General features: G+C 40.3%; 1 long non-coding RNA gene across 1 annotated transcript in view; it reads right to left on the bottom strand.

Moving 5' to 3' along the window:
• Positions 1-1,545: 1,545 nt before the first annotated feature.
• LOC146894169 (uncharacterized) overlaps positions 1,546-14,517 on the bottom strand; it is a 79,372-nt gene continuing 66,400 nt past the window's right edge. The window contains exon 3 of the long non-coding RNA XR_015002262.2: positions 1,546-1,716. This is a non-coding gene — a long non-coding RNA (uncharacterized LOC146894169). The remainder of the gene's footprint in view (positions 1,717-14,517) is intronic.

The raw sequence follows: 14,517 nt of genomic DNA, 5'->3' as shown, positions 1-14,517 counted from the left end.
AATATTTAAAATTAGTAGTTGCTTTTATGGTTTAGAAGTAAATTCAATAATCTACCCTGTTATTCTATCATATCTATATTCCCTTTTTTCTTTTTAGAACTAGATCCTTAAATCTAATCTCCTTTATTCAACTTTTTTCCTGACCATTACTAACAACTTGTAATCAACCCCCCTCAACAATGACAAATATCCATAAGCCATTGAATGACCAAAAACCACCTGCCCTATGTCTTGCAAATGATGGAATTGTGTTCTTGAAATTAACCTTGTGACCTTCCTACTGTCTGAGGTAATAGCATCTTTAGGGAATCCTGAAAAAAAAATGGGTTAATTGTCAAGTCCTGAGAGAGCTAGCTGTATCATTTGTTGTCCAGTCCAGTCTCTGTATAATGGGAAAATGCAAGTCCTGGCTAGAGTAGTCTGTGAGGCTGGACCATCACAGCTAGCCACCTTAAAATTGTCCTGAGCAGTTTATAGTCCAAAGCCAATCTTTGGGTGATGTTTGTCAGCTTAGTGGCATTATCATAGTCCCCGTGGAGTCATCACTGTGGGGCCCCATCCTCATTTGGAGACTTCAAAAGTCTCTCTTAGGCATGATCATGGTTTACTGCAAAAAACTCAAACATTTTAAATGTCATATGCAGCATATCTCAAAGAGGTTAAAGGATCAATATTTGTTGTGTGCATCCAGAGTACAAAAACTTAATTTCTATTTACCTGATAGAGACTCAAACCCAAAATTGTATACAGAAAGCTATATGAAGCCTTTTCCCAGAGTTATTTAGTACTCTATATGGCCATTAATATTATGACAAAAAGTTTAAAATAAATACATATATTAATCTTGTAAATTTAAAGATAATACTCATACCTTATGAAAAAAGTTTTAAAGAGTCATTTCAAAGAGTTCTGAGATAGTGGCAGTAGAATAGTCCCTTAATTTTGGTTTCTCTTCTATCCCTTACCAGGTGGATCTTCTGACATGAGACAGAGATTTTGGATTTTCCTTTCACAAACATGCTTGTTTAGAGAGAGGGCCACACTCCAACTCCAAAGCCAGTATTAATTTTTTTAATTTATTAGATTTTTTTAAAAAATACCAATCCAAGTTCCCACTCTCTCCCCTCCTCCCATTCCCTCCAAACACCACCTCACCCCCATCCAATCCTCAGAGGGTAATTGCTTTGTGGAAGATCCAAGGCCCTCCCTCCTATATCTAGGCTGAGCAAGGTATATATCCAAAGAGAATAAGATCCCAAAAAGCCAGTACACGCAGTAGGGATAAATCCTGGTGCCACTGCCAGTGGCCCCTCAATCTACCCCAGCAATTCAACTGTCAACCACATTCAGAGGGACTAGTTTGGTCCTATGCTTGTTCCTTCCCAGTCTGGCTGGAGTTGGCCAGCTTCTATTAGCTCAGGTGAACTGTTTCAGTGGGTGAACCCATCATGGTCTTGACCTCTTTGTTCATATTCTCATTTTTAATTCAACTGGGACTACAAAGAGAGCATTTGCATTGTGTGTCTATAGAAAACAGCAGAAACAAACATTTGAGAAAATTTATGAAATTTTATCCTGTTAGAGGTGGGATATACTAGTAGGCCAATTTACTCTTTTTCTTGGGACATTTTTTTTTCTGGATAATTTGTTCTTTCTCTTCAGATGTCTCATTTGTCCAGTGGTCTTCAGATTCCTTAGTTAGATGCCTTCATTCTCCTGAAAGACAAAAACAAAACCCTAACTTTGGAGAGGTTCCCTTTTGGCAAGTTATATCTGATCAAATAAAAAGCATTTGTTAGCTTTATAAGTTAGTTTAGATTGAACAGCCATGCTGTTTGATGAACTATCACCTCTTCTAATCAAGAGGTCTCTCCTGTTCAAATCTAATCTTTATCAATTTTGATGGTATCCATAGCTTTTCTTCTCCTGTGGAAACAAAGCCAAACCCCTTCCCCAAAGTAATACATATCCTGGTATCAATTCTGAGATCAACACATCTTTAAAGTATAGAGAGTGATTGAATTTAGCAGTTATTTTATTATCCAATGTCTCTCCACAGCTGCCATTTCTTTCTCATTAGCATTTAGAAAATTTGCAGTTAATAAAGCATTGTGCTGGGCTTGAGAGATGGCTCAGCTGCTAAGTCTAGGCTCACAACCAAAATAAAATCTAATAAAGCATTGTGCAATTTATTTCTGGGAGTCTTTATCAGTCCTTTCTGTTTATTAAGCATATCTTTTAGAGTTTGATTTGATCTCTCTATAACTGCCCTGTAGGATTGTGTGGTGTGCCTGTGTTATCTTTTATACTATAATTAACAAAAACTATTTTGTTTTGCTAGAAACATATGCTGGAGCATTGTCAGTCTTAATTTGTGCAGATATACTTCTAGCAAACGTGTGATTACAGAATCAGATTTTTCAGAACTCAAAGCAGTTGCCCATCGAAATCCTGATTATATATCTATGGTATGGAGTATATATTTTAATTTTACAAATTCTACAAAATAGGTCACATCCATCTGCCAAATTTTATTTCTTTGAGTGCCCTTTGGGTTACTTCCTGCAGGTAGTGGTGTTTTGTTGTCTAAAGAACAAGTAGGACATTTCCTTATAATTCCCTTGGCTTGTTGCCAAGTGATGAAAAAAATCTTTTTTTCAAACCGTTGCTAATGATGACATGTTTATTATGAAATTATGAGGCCTCCAGCACATTTCCAATTAATAGTTATCAATTTCATCACTTCTTTGTGCTAGAGGACCTGGCAGACATGTATGGGATCAGATGTGTGTTATATATGATTCCTATTCCTGATCATTTCTTGGAACTGAATAACAAAGTCAATTCTGTACCATATGGTATAAATTCAGCAGTTTCAATACACAAAACAACTCTTTCTGCATATTGAGAATCAGTAATTATGTTAAGAGGTTCTGGAAAATCTAGTAATACCTTGAGAACAGCATATCATTCTGACTTTTGGACAGAATCATAAGGGTTTTGAGCCACTTTACTTAAATTTCCTGATTTGTAACATGTGTTTTTTGATTTATTTGCATCAGTATAGAATGTAGATCCTCCAGATATTGGTATTCCCTATACAATGTGAGGAAGGATCTAGTTGGTTCTATTTATAAATTGAATTCTCTTCCTTTTGGGATAATTATTGTTAATCTCTCTCAAAAAAATACCACAAGCTCTTTGCCAGTGTTCATATTCTGCCCACAAAGAGGACATTTCCTCATTATTAAAAGGTATTATAATTTCTGCTGGGTCCATTCTTTTCAATTGACAAATTCTCAATTTTCCTTTTAGAATCAACTCAGAAACCTTTTTCACATAAGTTTTAAATTTCTTTTCTCAATTTATGTGGTAAAAAGATCCATCTTAAGATAATATCTTCCCTCTGTATTAAAATCCCTGTAAGGCATTGCATAGACATAAACTAACCAGAATGCAATCAATCTCTGAATCCAAACAACCCACATGTGCAACCTGTAATTTATTTTCCACCAAAGCCAATTCTCTCTCAGCTTCAGCTGGTAATTCTATGGGATTATTTAAGTCCTTGTCACCTTTTAAAACTTGAAAGGAATTACTCAGTTCTGGATTTGTTACTCCAGTAGTGAGCCACAGGTTAGCACTGTCTCCCAGCAATCTTTGAAAGTCACTAGGAATCCATATTTGATCTCTCCAAGAGGTGTCAAAATTTTTGTAAACCTATTTTATATCCTCAGTAATTAATAGAATCTCCTCTTTGTATTTTTTTTTTCAGGAGAAATGTGTAATCCCCAAGAAAGCAAAATTTTCTTTACTTCTTTAAACATTTTCTCTAAGGTATCTACATTTGAACCAGCTAGTAAAATATCATCCATATAATGATAAACTATAGATAAGGAAACTGATTATGTATCATTTTCAATAGCTGATACATAAAATATTGACACAGGGTAAGGTTATGCAGCATTCCCTGTGGGAGAACCTTCCAGTGATAGTTCTTAACAGGCTGAGAATTACTAAAAGCAGGTACCATGAAGGCAAATTTTTCTCTATCCTTTTCTTCTAAAGGTATAATGAAAAAATGGTCTTTAAAATCAATATCGATAAGAGACCATCTTTTAGGTAATATGAAGGCAAAGGAATTCCAGGCTATAGAGAGCCCATTGGTCAAATACCTTATTAACAGCTCTTAGATCTGCTACCATTCTCCATTTTCCAGGTTTCCTTTTAATGACAAATACAGGAGAATTCCAAGAACTGGTTGATTCTTCAATATGCTGAGCATTTAGCTGTTCCTGTACCAGCTGTTCTAAGGCCTGTAATGTCTCTGATGTTAAAGGTCATTGCTCAACCCATACAGGTTCGTCTGTAAACCATTTTAATGGTAGGGTTATTGGTACCTTTGAAAGATCAGTAGGTGGTGTGTCCTATTCTTGTACAATCTGAATGGCTGATGACTGTTCTTTATAACACCTTTTAATGTTTTTCCCAGAAACTTACATTAGTTTATGGTTTGCTCTAAGGTTTGAGAAATGTTCATCTATGTATTCCATTGTTGTAACAAATCACATCCCCACAAATTCATTGCTATGCTAGGCATATATTGCTTTAATTTTCCTCTCTATCCTTCTGGCCCTATGCATTCGACCTATCTTGCACTCTGTTTTACTTGAGATAAAGTTCCAGTCCCTAAAAACTGAACATTTACCTTCTGAAGAAACCAATTTGGATGCCAAGATTCTAGTGAAAGTATTGTTACATCTGCACCTCTATCTACAAGACCTTCAATGACAAAGCCATTTGTTCGTATTTTTAATTTTGGTCTTTGATCATTTACAGAAGATTCCAAAATATTTGCTTTATAGTTTCTCCTGAAATTTTCCTCTTATCTTCTATAGCTGTTCTATCATCCAGAGCAGTATGGTTTTTTCCAATAGGCATTGGGTTCTTCAGTTGCTCTGAGAAGGAGTTTCCTCCAAGATGACAGAGAACAACTGAACCAAATTTGGCATGGGGCCTGCAAGAGGCCCCTCAAAGTGTTTCCCAGTGACAAAGAATTACCTTGACTGTCCCTTGTTGATTTACTACATTCATTGGTCCAATATTGGCCTTTGTCACATCTTCTGCATGCTCCAGAAGGGAGGGGCATTCTGTTTGGATTATTCAAAAGAAAAAAAAAACATTGTTTCTAGGAATGTCCTGCCTATAATCCATTTTTAGGTGACCTTGTTTGCCACAATTAAAACTCCTGACATTTTGATTTTTCTTCAAGCCTCTGGAAATAACCTCTCCTATCCAAGCATCATCATAGTTATGAGATTCAATATTGACTGTATCTCAGATCTATTCCTCTATGAGTGCTGATCTTGCTTTTAAAGGCCTAATTACCCTTTTGCCTTGTGAATTAACATTTCCAAAATTCAGAGATCCAATTATTAATTGTCTAGCTTCTGAATTTAGTATCATTCTATTTATTTTTTTAAACTTTATTTTTTATTTTTTAAAATATTTATTTATTTATTATGTATACAATATTCTGTCTGTGTGTATGCCTGCTGGACAGAAGAGGGCACCAGACCTCATTACAGATGGTTGTGAGCCACCATGTGGTTGCTGGGAATTGAACTCAGGACTTTTGGAAGAGCAGGCAACGCTATCATTCTATTTATTGCTGAAGTCAATCTTTGAAAAAAAAGATTCAATTTAGTTTCTCTTGGGCCCTGTACAATTTTAGTAAATGACTCTGACTTCTTCAATTCTGTCCCAAGCATTCAAAGCTGCTGCATGGCATAGAGCCAATGTGTGGTTATCATACACAGACTGTCTTTGTACATTATAATAATCACCCTCTCCAAGAAGCTGGTCTTGGGAGATTTCAATACCTCTAGCCCTACTTTGTTGTTTAATGGTGCTAGCCTTACCTTTCCACCAGGTCCTCCACTGTAACTGAGAACCAGACTCCAATACTGCTTAACCGTGTCTCTTCAGCCTTGTGGGATAATTCTGTTACAAGTTGATCATGAGTTTAACATCTGCCTCATAAAAGGTGAATGCATACCATATGAGATTATTGCTTCCTTAAATCTCCTCAAATCTAACATTTTCACAGGAGTTCATTCAATTCTTCCATAGCTTTGGGAATACCTTTCATTTGGCAATTCCTGTAAGGTGACTGGATAAATTAAAGTTGGTGTTTAAAATCCTTGGGCTGTTCCTCTCTAACCTTATAATGCAATGCTAAGATTGGTTCTCCTTTAAATTCCTCTGTCTGGATCTGAATATCTCTATGATCTGTTTTAATAAGTTTTTCTAAGACCTGTATCTTAGCACTCATATTAGCCAATTTTTTTAGGGATAAAATAAGAATGATAAAACTAACAATGTTTATAATGGACATTATGTAAATCCCTTCTAAGTTAATTAGCCTCTCATTTAATTGATCCATTTTTAAACCATCTATTCTGTAATCAGAGACTAACTCCCTCCATCATAATAGTGTTTCCTACTTTTTAATATGGGAAAAAAACTCTCTCTTTCTTGTTTTTTAATTAATTCTCCCCCATAAGAATTCCCAGTTGTCTCACCAACTCTGCTGCTGATGGCAATGAAGATGATAGTGAAGTGTGAGACTAACTCTTGCTGAGTAGAACAGAAGAAGATGAGTGAATTTGCAAGGCAGCTACCTCATTTGAGAGCTTAAGGATGGGGTCCAAGGAAAGCCCACAACCCACTGGGAGAGGGAGCCCACTGTCTAAAAAGTGCACACAGGGGATTGTGGAGAAGGGGCACATGAGGCAGGAGCTGCCTAAAGGAAGAGCTAACTGGTGGTGAGGGGCTAACTCCAGCAGCATTTGGAGTTCAAGCACTGTGAAGTTTGCTCCAAAGAGGCTGCAACAGAGAAACCCCAGACTTGCTCAAAGGGTTCAGGAAGAGAAAGGAAAGCCTAACCCACAGGACAGTGACTCTGGCCCATGTGCAACTCCGGTCTGTGCTGGTGGCTGCAAAGTCACAGGCAAGTGGGTGTTTTGACAATTCATGACCCAAAGTTGAACAGCACAAGATGAGTGATCCTAATTAATCTTAATAATCAAAACCTGAGACAGATAACAAGAGGTGAAAGCTGAAAGATCAAAGAAGCAGCCAACCACTAGAGTCCTTACCTCTATGAAATTCTCAGACTGAAAGGAGCTGAGCTCCTGTCTACACCCCACCTCATTACTTCTTCTCTCTGCCCAGTTATGTCACTTCCTGTCTGTCTGTCTGTACAGACCTCCAAATCTCTTTGGTTAGCTAGTGGCTGCTCCACCCTCTGATCTTCAGCTTTGTCAGAACACAAAATATCACAACACAAGGACAGGTAGGATTTTGAGTTTAGGGATTGGTGGGTTTTCAAAATCAGTGATTGGTGGGTTTTCAAACTTGGAAGTGAGTCAGACCATTTACCCTACAATAGGCATCAGTAATGAAGTACCATGGGGGAGACAGGAGGATCACTGGTGTGTGCTGGCTGACAGTCTAGCTTTTAGTTCAGTGAGTGTGATGGCTACTCTTGAAAGTCAACTTGACTACATCTGGAATTAACTAAAACACAAGTGACTGGGTATACCTGTGAGGAATTCTTTTCATGATGAAAGCATTTGACGAGGGAAGACCCACATGTAACCTGGATTTTCTGAGGTTGTAAGAAACATCTTTAATCTGGGCCATACCTTTTGCTAGCAGCGTATATAGATTTAGGACATGGAAGATGGAAGCTTACTCTCTTTGCCTGCTTGCTCTCCCTCTTGTGGGCAAGTCTATTACTTCTTTGGGATTCCAGTGTATACTAAAAACCAGTTGAAACATCCAGTCTTATGAACTGTAAAGCTGGGCTCTTGGGCTTTCCATTGGTAGACAGCCATTGTTGGACCAGCTGCACCACAGTCTGTAAGCTATTCTAACAAATTCCCTTTCTATATATAGATTTGTTCTATCGGTTCTATTGCCAGAGAACTGACTAATAGAGTAGGAGACCCTTCTCAAGGGAATAAGGTAGAGAGTGGTAGAGCAGGGCACCTCAATGCTTTCCTCTGGCCTCTCTGAACATGCCTCTGCGTGCACACACACACACACACACACACACACACACACACACGCCCCAACCCCACCCCCCACAGACTACACACAGAACTAATCGTGCTGATGTATCTAATGCTAGGCTCACACTCATCTTGTGAGTGACTTGATAATACCAAAACAAAATACAAGATGAACAGCTCCTAAGAAACAGCCAAGGTGGGGCTCTGAACTCCACACACATTTGCATATGTGTAGTCACATGCATAAACATACCTACACACACATAAAGACAGAAAGAAATATATAAAAAGAGGCAGAGACAGAGAGAAGCAGAAAGAGACAGAGAGAGGAGGAGACAAAAAGGCCCCAACAATGCTCACAGCTAAGGAAGGTAGCAGATGGATTTCCCGCAGAAGGGCTGCCCTCAAGGACACAAACAAGAGACCACTGGAACTCTCTCCCAGGAAAGAGCCTTGGGTTGGGCTCGCAGAGTCCTTGCCGAATGGAGGAAGGCCCTTCAAGCTGAGGGTGGGCATTATTAAAATGTGGGATTGTGAAGCTGTACCATATACAGACTACAGCCAGGACAGATGGTTGCCCAGGGTGGGCTGGAGTTGAAATAGGGGGAAACTCAGAGGGGGTGGGCCAGCCAGGACCAGAGGGAATCAGGACAGCTTTCTGGGAAAGGGGCGAGCTGGAATGACATGGAAGGTGTCTGTGGTAACAGAGAGTGAGCACCTGCTACAGCAGAGATGTGCTCTGCATCTGGTCTCCTACACAAGGGTGAACAGAAAGGAACAGATTCAAGGACAAGGTCAGAAGTCTTCTTGCACAAAGCCCTGAGTTCAATCCCCAGCACTTCAGGACTGGTGGCACAAACCTACAATAACAGCGCAATACCTACAATAGTCAGAAGTTCAAGGTCATCCTCAGCTACTTATTGAATTCAAGGATGGGCTGGAATACATGACACCCTATGAAAGGAAAGAAAGGAGAGAAAGAAGGAGGGAGGGAAAGAGAGGGGGACAGAGGAGAAAAGGAAAAGGAAAGAAAGGGAGGCAAGGGAGAAGAGAGGAGAGAGAGTAAATAAGAGAGACTCCAATAAAACCTATAGATGAACTTCATAAACAGTGTGCTGGTGAGGGAGTCCCTGCCACACCCACTCAACTACACTCACTTGACCTTCCCTAGGTCCCACCTTTCCCCACCTCTCCTGCCTCTCCTGTCTCCTGCCAGGTCCGCGGGGGACAAAACATCCAGAAGAGAAAAGATGCTATTTGATGTTCTGGTCTTGTGTCTTTAATACCTGTTATGATTAAGATTAAGCACCTGACAAGGTCACCCTGGCTGGTCTCTAGAATAGAACTGTCTAGGACTGGAGCGATGACTCAGTAGCTAAGATTACTTACTGCTTTTACAGAGGACTCAGTTTTTCTTGGATTGCTTTAGGCTTTGCTGATGTCTCCTCTTCCAATATGCTATGCTACTGTCATGGTTTGAATAAGAATAGCCCCCATAGGCTCATATATTTGAATGCTTGGTCATCAGGGAGTGGCACTACTTGAGAGGGATTAGGAGGTGTGGCCTTGCTGAATGGAAGTGGCTTGTTGGAAGAAGTGTGTCACTGGGGGTGAGCTTTGGGATTTCAAAAGCCCAAGCTGGACCCAGAGTCTCTCTTCCTGCTGCCTGCAGATCTGAACATAGAACTCTCAGCTCCATCTCCAGCAACCTATGTCCGCCATGCTCCCTGCTGTAATGAAAGGGATAAACCTCTGAACCTGTAAGCCAGTTCAAATTAAATGCTTTCTTTTATAAAAGTTGCTGTGGTCATGGTATCTCTTCATAGCAATAGAACACTAAGACAGTTATTTTGCTTGTATCTCCTGACCTTGGGCCTGGTTCTAAATAGTTTTCAGACTTGCTCTGTTTTTTGGCATTTATTCATTTATTTAGTGTGTGTGTGTGTGTGTGTGTGTGTGTGTGTGTGTACATAACACACGCTACAGTGGGTGTGTAAAGATCAGACAATAATTATTGGAAGTCAATTCTCTCCTTCCACAATACAGATTCTGCAGATCAAGCTTGGATCATCAGGCTGGGCCGGAAGCACATTTACCAGCTAAGCCATCTTGCCAGCCCCTTTCATTTTTTTTTTTTTTATGGTCTTGACAACTTTGAGGAGTATTGATCTGGTGTTTTGTGGAAACACCTCTGTCGGCATTGATTTGTTGTTTTTCCCAGAACTGAACCAGGCTTATGTGGTTTAGGCTGGATCATCTTCAAGGTGGGGTGCCATTCCCATCTCACCAGTCATGGGGGACACACTAACAGTGTGCTTGACCACCTGACTGAGGTCACATTTGTCGGGGTTTCTCTTCTTGAAAGTTACTCTTTTCCCAGTCTTGAGAGAGTGTCACAATTTAGGAGAGAATTACAGAGTATGGTTGAACAACAACCTGTATTAGAGCTCTCTAAAGAAACAGAACCAATCGGATGAATTTATTATTGTTATTATTATTAGATCAGCTTACTTCAAAATAATAACAAGTTATCTCACCTGAGAGCTGAGAAGGCAAACTGAGTCAGCGGGGGCAATCCAGTGCCTAGAAGGTTCTCGGAGAGCTGCTGATCCAGACCCAATGACAGAAGCCTGGAAAGGCTAGTCCATTGGAGACAATAGCAACAGCAGTGACTGCCTGAATCACCTCAGTGGTGGAAGGGGAGGCTGAGGGGGCAAGAGTGAAGATCAAGCTAACCAAAATCAAGTCACCTTCCTTCCTCCATGCCCTTTTATCTGGGCCACTACCAAAAGGTGCTTCCCATGCTGGGTTGGGTCTTCCCATGTCAATCAAGGCATTCAGGGCAATCCTTCAGGTGAAGCTCCCTTCTCAGGTGACTCTAATTTGTGGTGACTTGCTATTGTGGTTAAATGAATGGTGGAGGATTACCATCATTATCTACCTGAGTCTTCGTGTGATCACAGGTATCCTCACAGGAGGGGACAGGATGAGACAGACACTGGAAAGGGGACAAGAAGGAGACCACAAAGGCAGAGAATGGACGGGCGCCAGCCATGACCTGAAGCTGGAAGAAGAGTAGAAACATACAAACAGTATAACAAAAATAACTTTAAATTTGTAACAATACACCAAAACCCATGCTAATAAAAAGTATCTGAGATCGATAGTTGTCTTTTTATCCTATATTTCCCTAAATGATAACAGACATCTATAACCCATCAAATAACCAAACACCACCCACACCCCAACTCTTGGGAATGCAGGAATCATGTTCTCTAGACAGTCTCCTGGTTTCCGTGAGTGAAGGCATCTTCAGGGCACCCTGAGGAAATTTAGATAATTATCAAGTCCTAGGCAGACCAGTGGTAAACTCCATTGATAGACTTTACCTGTCAAGAGTCAGAAGACTTTTCCCCCATCAAACCCGATCCTTATGAACCCTGAAGGAATCCATAGCCTCCCATTCATTTCCTGTGGAAATAAAAGCAAACTCTCTTCTCCAAATGCATTTTTTTAGTTCCATTTTAAAGTTAAGGAATTCTTAAACTATCTGGGCTGCCTTATTTCAGCAGGCCCTCTTTCAATCTCTATCTCTAAGCTGCTGTCTTTTGCTTATGAGCAATCAAAAATTCAAAATCAACACCATAACATACAGGATACAGACTCTCTGTGTGTTTTCCCGTCTTACATGGCTTTTTTTCTTTTATATTACTTTTACTTATTCTCTCTTTATTTTTTTGAATAAATCTACATTTTTATTTATTTATTATATATACAGTGTTCTGCCTGCATTTATGCTTGCAGGCCAGAAGAGGGCCCCAGATCTCATTACAGATGGTTGTGAGCCACCATGTGGTTGCTGGGAATTGAGCTCAGGTCCTCTGGAAGAGCAGCCAGTGCTCTTAACCACTGAGCCATCTCTCCAGCCCCTTACTCTCTCTTTAAAGACTTTATTGTTTAAACTATTTATTTCTTTCTACAACTATGTAAATCATCTTTTTTTCTTTCTTACACCTACACACCTTGTAAAGTACACCCGAACCTGTTTAGAGGTTTTTCCCCCATCTGGATCTGTCTTTACTGTGTATCTCTAGTTGTCTGCATGAGTAGCTATGTGACTGGCTCCACCCCACTTCTCAGTCTGCAAAAGTGAAGCCTAAAGCTCTTGGCCTGGTTGAATGTGCAGCTGACCAGGAACGGCATTCAACCCCCAACTGTGAAATGCCATTGCCCTGCACTGTGGCAGGCAACTTTTTACTTAGTTTTTTTTTTTCCTACTTAATATACTGGCTGCTCAAGGGTTCACTGTCCAGCAGAAACTCTTAAAGGAGCCATATTCTTTTTTTAGCTTTTATAGGCCCACGTTGGAATGCCAAAATGTTGTGGGGTTTTCTTTTTCCTCTTTGCCCTTGGGGGGGGGCACCACCACCCAGCTCCCAAACAATAACATGGAAACTTATTCTTTCTTATGAATGTCTGATCTTAGCTTGCCTTGTTTCTAGCTAGCTTTTCTTAACTAATTACCCCATCTACATTTTGCCTCTGGGCTTTTACCTTTCTCTATTTCTGTATATCTTTCCTTCTTAATCTGTGTCTGGCTGGGTGGCTGGGTGGCTGGGTGGCTGGGTGGCTGGGTGGCTGGGTGGCTGGCCCCTGGAATCCTCCTCACCTTCTCTCATTCTCCCTCTTCTGCTTTTCTCCTTCTATTTATTCTCTTTCTGGTAATTCCGCCTATCCCTCTCCTGCCTTGCTATTGGCCATTCAGCTCTTTATTAGACCAATCAAGTGTTTTAGACAGTCAAAGTAACACAGCTTCACAGAGTTAAACAAATGCAACATAAAAATGCAATACATCTTTGCATCATGAAACAAATGTTCCACAACACAAACAAATGTAATACATCTTCAACTAATATTCCACAACACAACCCTGTGAGTTTGGAGTAAGTACTATAACTATGTTGAAGTAGACATGGAGTACTAAATGTCATTATAGCAATAATGCAAAAATAATCATTACTCACACAGAATACAAACTGCAGTCCATTCTTAAGACATGCAGAGGGTGGCTCTAAGACCTTCTCATGGACACTGGTAGCCACAGATGCTCAACTCTTTTAAGTGGCACAGTATTTGCTAATAGCAAGTGTATACACTATCTATTTTCTTATTTGCTCTGTGTGTGTGTGTATCTGTGTGTGTGTGTGTCTGTCTGTCTGTCTGTGTCTGTGTTCAGAGGCAAGAGGTTAAACTTTGCCATCATCCTCAGTGCCATCCTCCTTGTTTTGTGAGCTAGGGTCTTTCTTAGCCTAAATCTCACTGATTCAGCCAGCTATGCTGGCAAGCCAGGTCCCAGGAGTTCACTGTTTCTGCCTCCCTAGGACTGAGATATAAGCATATACCTGCAAACCTAGGTTATTTGGATCATCCACTAAAGGCTAAGGCTCACATCCAAGCCCAACTTTTTAATGTGGGTTCTGGAAATGGAACCCAAGTCCTCATGCTTGCTCAGCAAACACTTTAGCAGCTGAACCATCTCCCCAGACTTTCCAATCTACTTTTGGCCATTTTTACATTTTAGAATATGTAATCCTATATAAGCCCTATGTAAACAGCTGCTATACCTATTGTGCGTGTGTGTGTGTGCACACGTACATGTGCACTGTGTGTCGGTGTGTCTATCGGTCACTTTACCACCCCAAGGGGAGGTGGGGATAGGGTCTCTTACAGTACTTGTAGCCCACTGAATAGCTAGACTGGCTGGCGGGTTTCCCAGGGGTCTTTCTACTAGGATTACAGTGGGCACACAGTATTTTACAGGTGCTGGGGCTCTGAACTCAGGTCCTCGTGTTTGTACAGAGGGCATTTCACTTCCTGAGCTCTCCCTAGCCCTAGCCTTTCTATAGTGTATTATTCAGAAAATAATGACAAGAAAAAAATTCTATACAGAGGTGATATTTTTCATCATTTTAAATCTTCATTTGTTTGGATCTGAGTCCACAGATAATGGAGGACTGACTGTAAATTTTGAACTCAAATAGACACACAGGTAAGTGATGTCTGTGAAATGTTTGTCAGATGTTCTCAATAATTTAAACTAATATCTTGGCCTGTTTGAAGGGCCTTTATGCCTACAAAGCCTGGTAACAACCTGAGCTACATCCCCAGAACCCCATAAATGTAGAAGAAGAAAGCCACCTCCACAAAGTTGTCCTCTGACCTACACATGTATACACACATGCGCTAGCATGCACGCGCATGATACACATGAAACACTCCACACCGAAGAGCATGCATGTACACCTATACTTGTAAGCAAAAATTCCTAGAAGAAACTGCATCCGCAAAGGTTGATTGACAGATAACCAGAGCTGCTACACAGAAAACCCTGATATGGGAAGTCCTTCTGTATATGTGTTGCTTTTATTGGTTAATGAAT

This window comes from Myodes glareolus, chromosome 6, assembly GCF_982192425.1.
Source record: "Myodes glareolus chromosome 6, mMyoGla1.1, whole genome shotgun sequence".
NCBI classification, from domain to species: domain Eukaryota; kingdom Metazoa; phylum Chordata; class Mammalia; order Rodentia; family Cricetidae; genus Myodes; species Myodes glareolus.
Note: the sequence above shows the minus strand (reverse complement) of the source record. Positions and strands in the feature narration are given on the sequence as shown.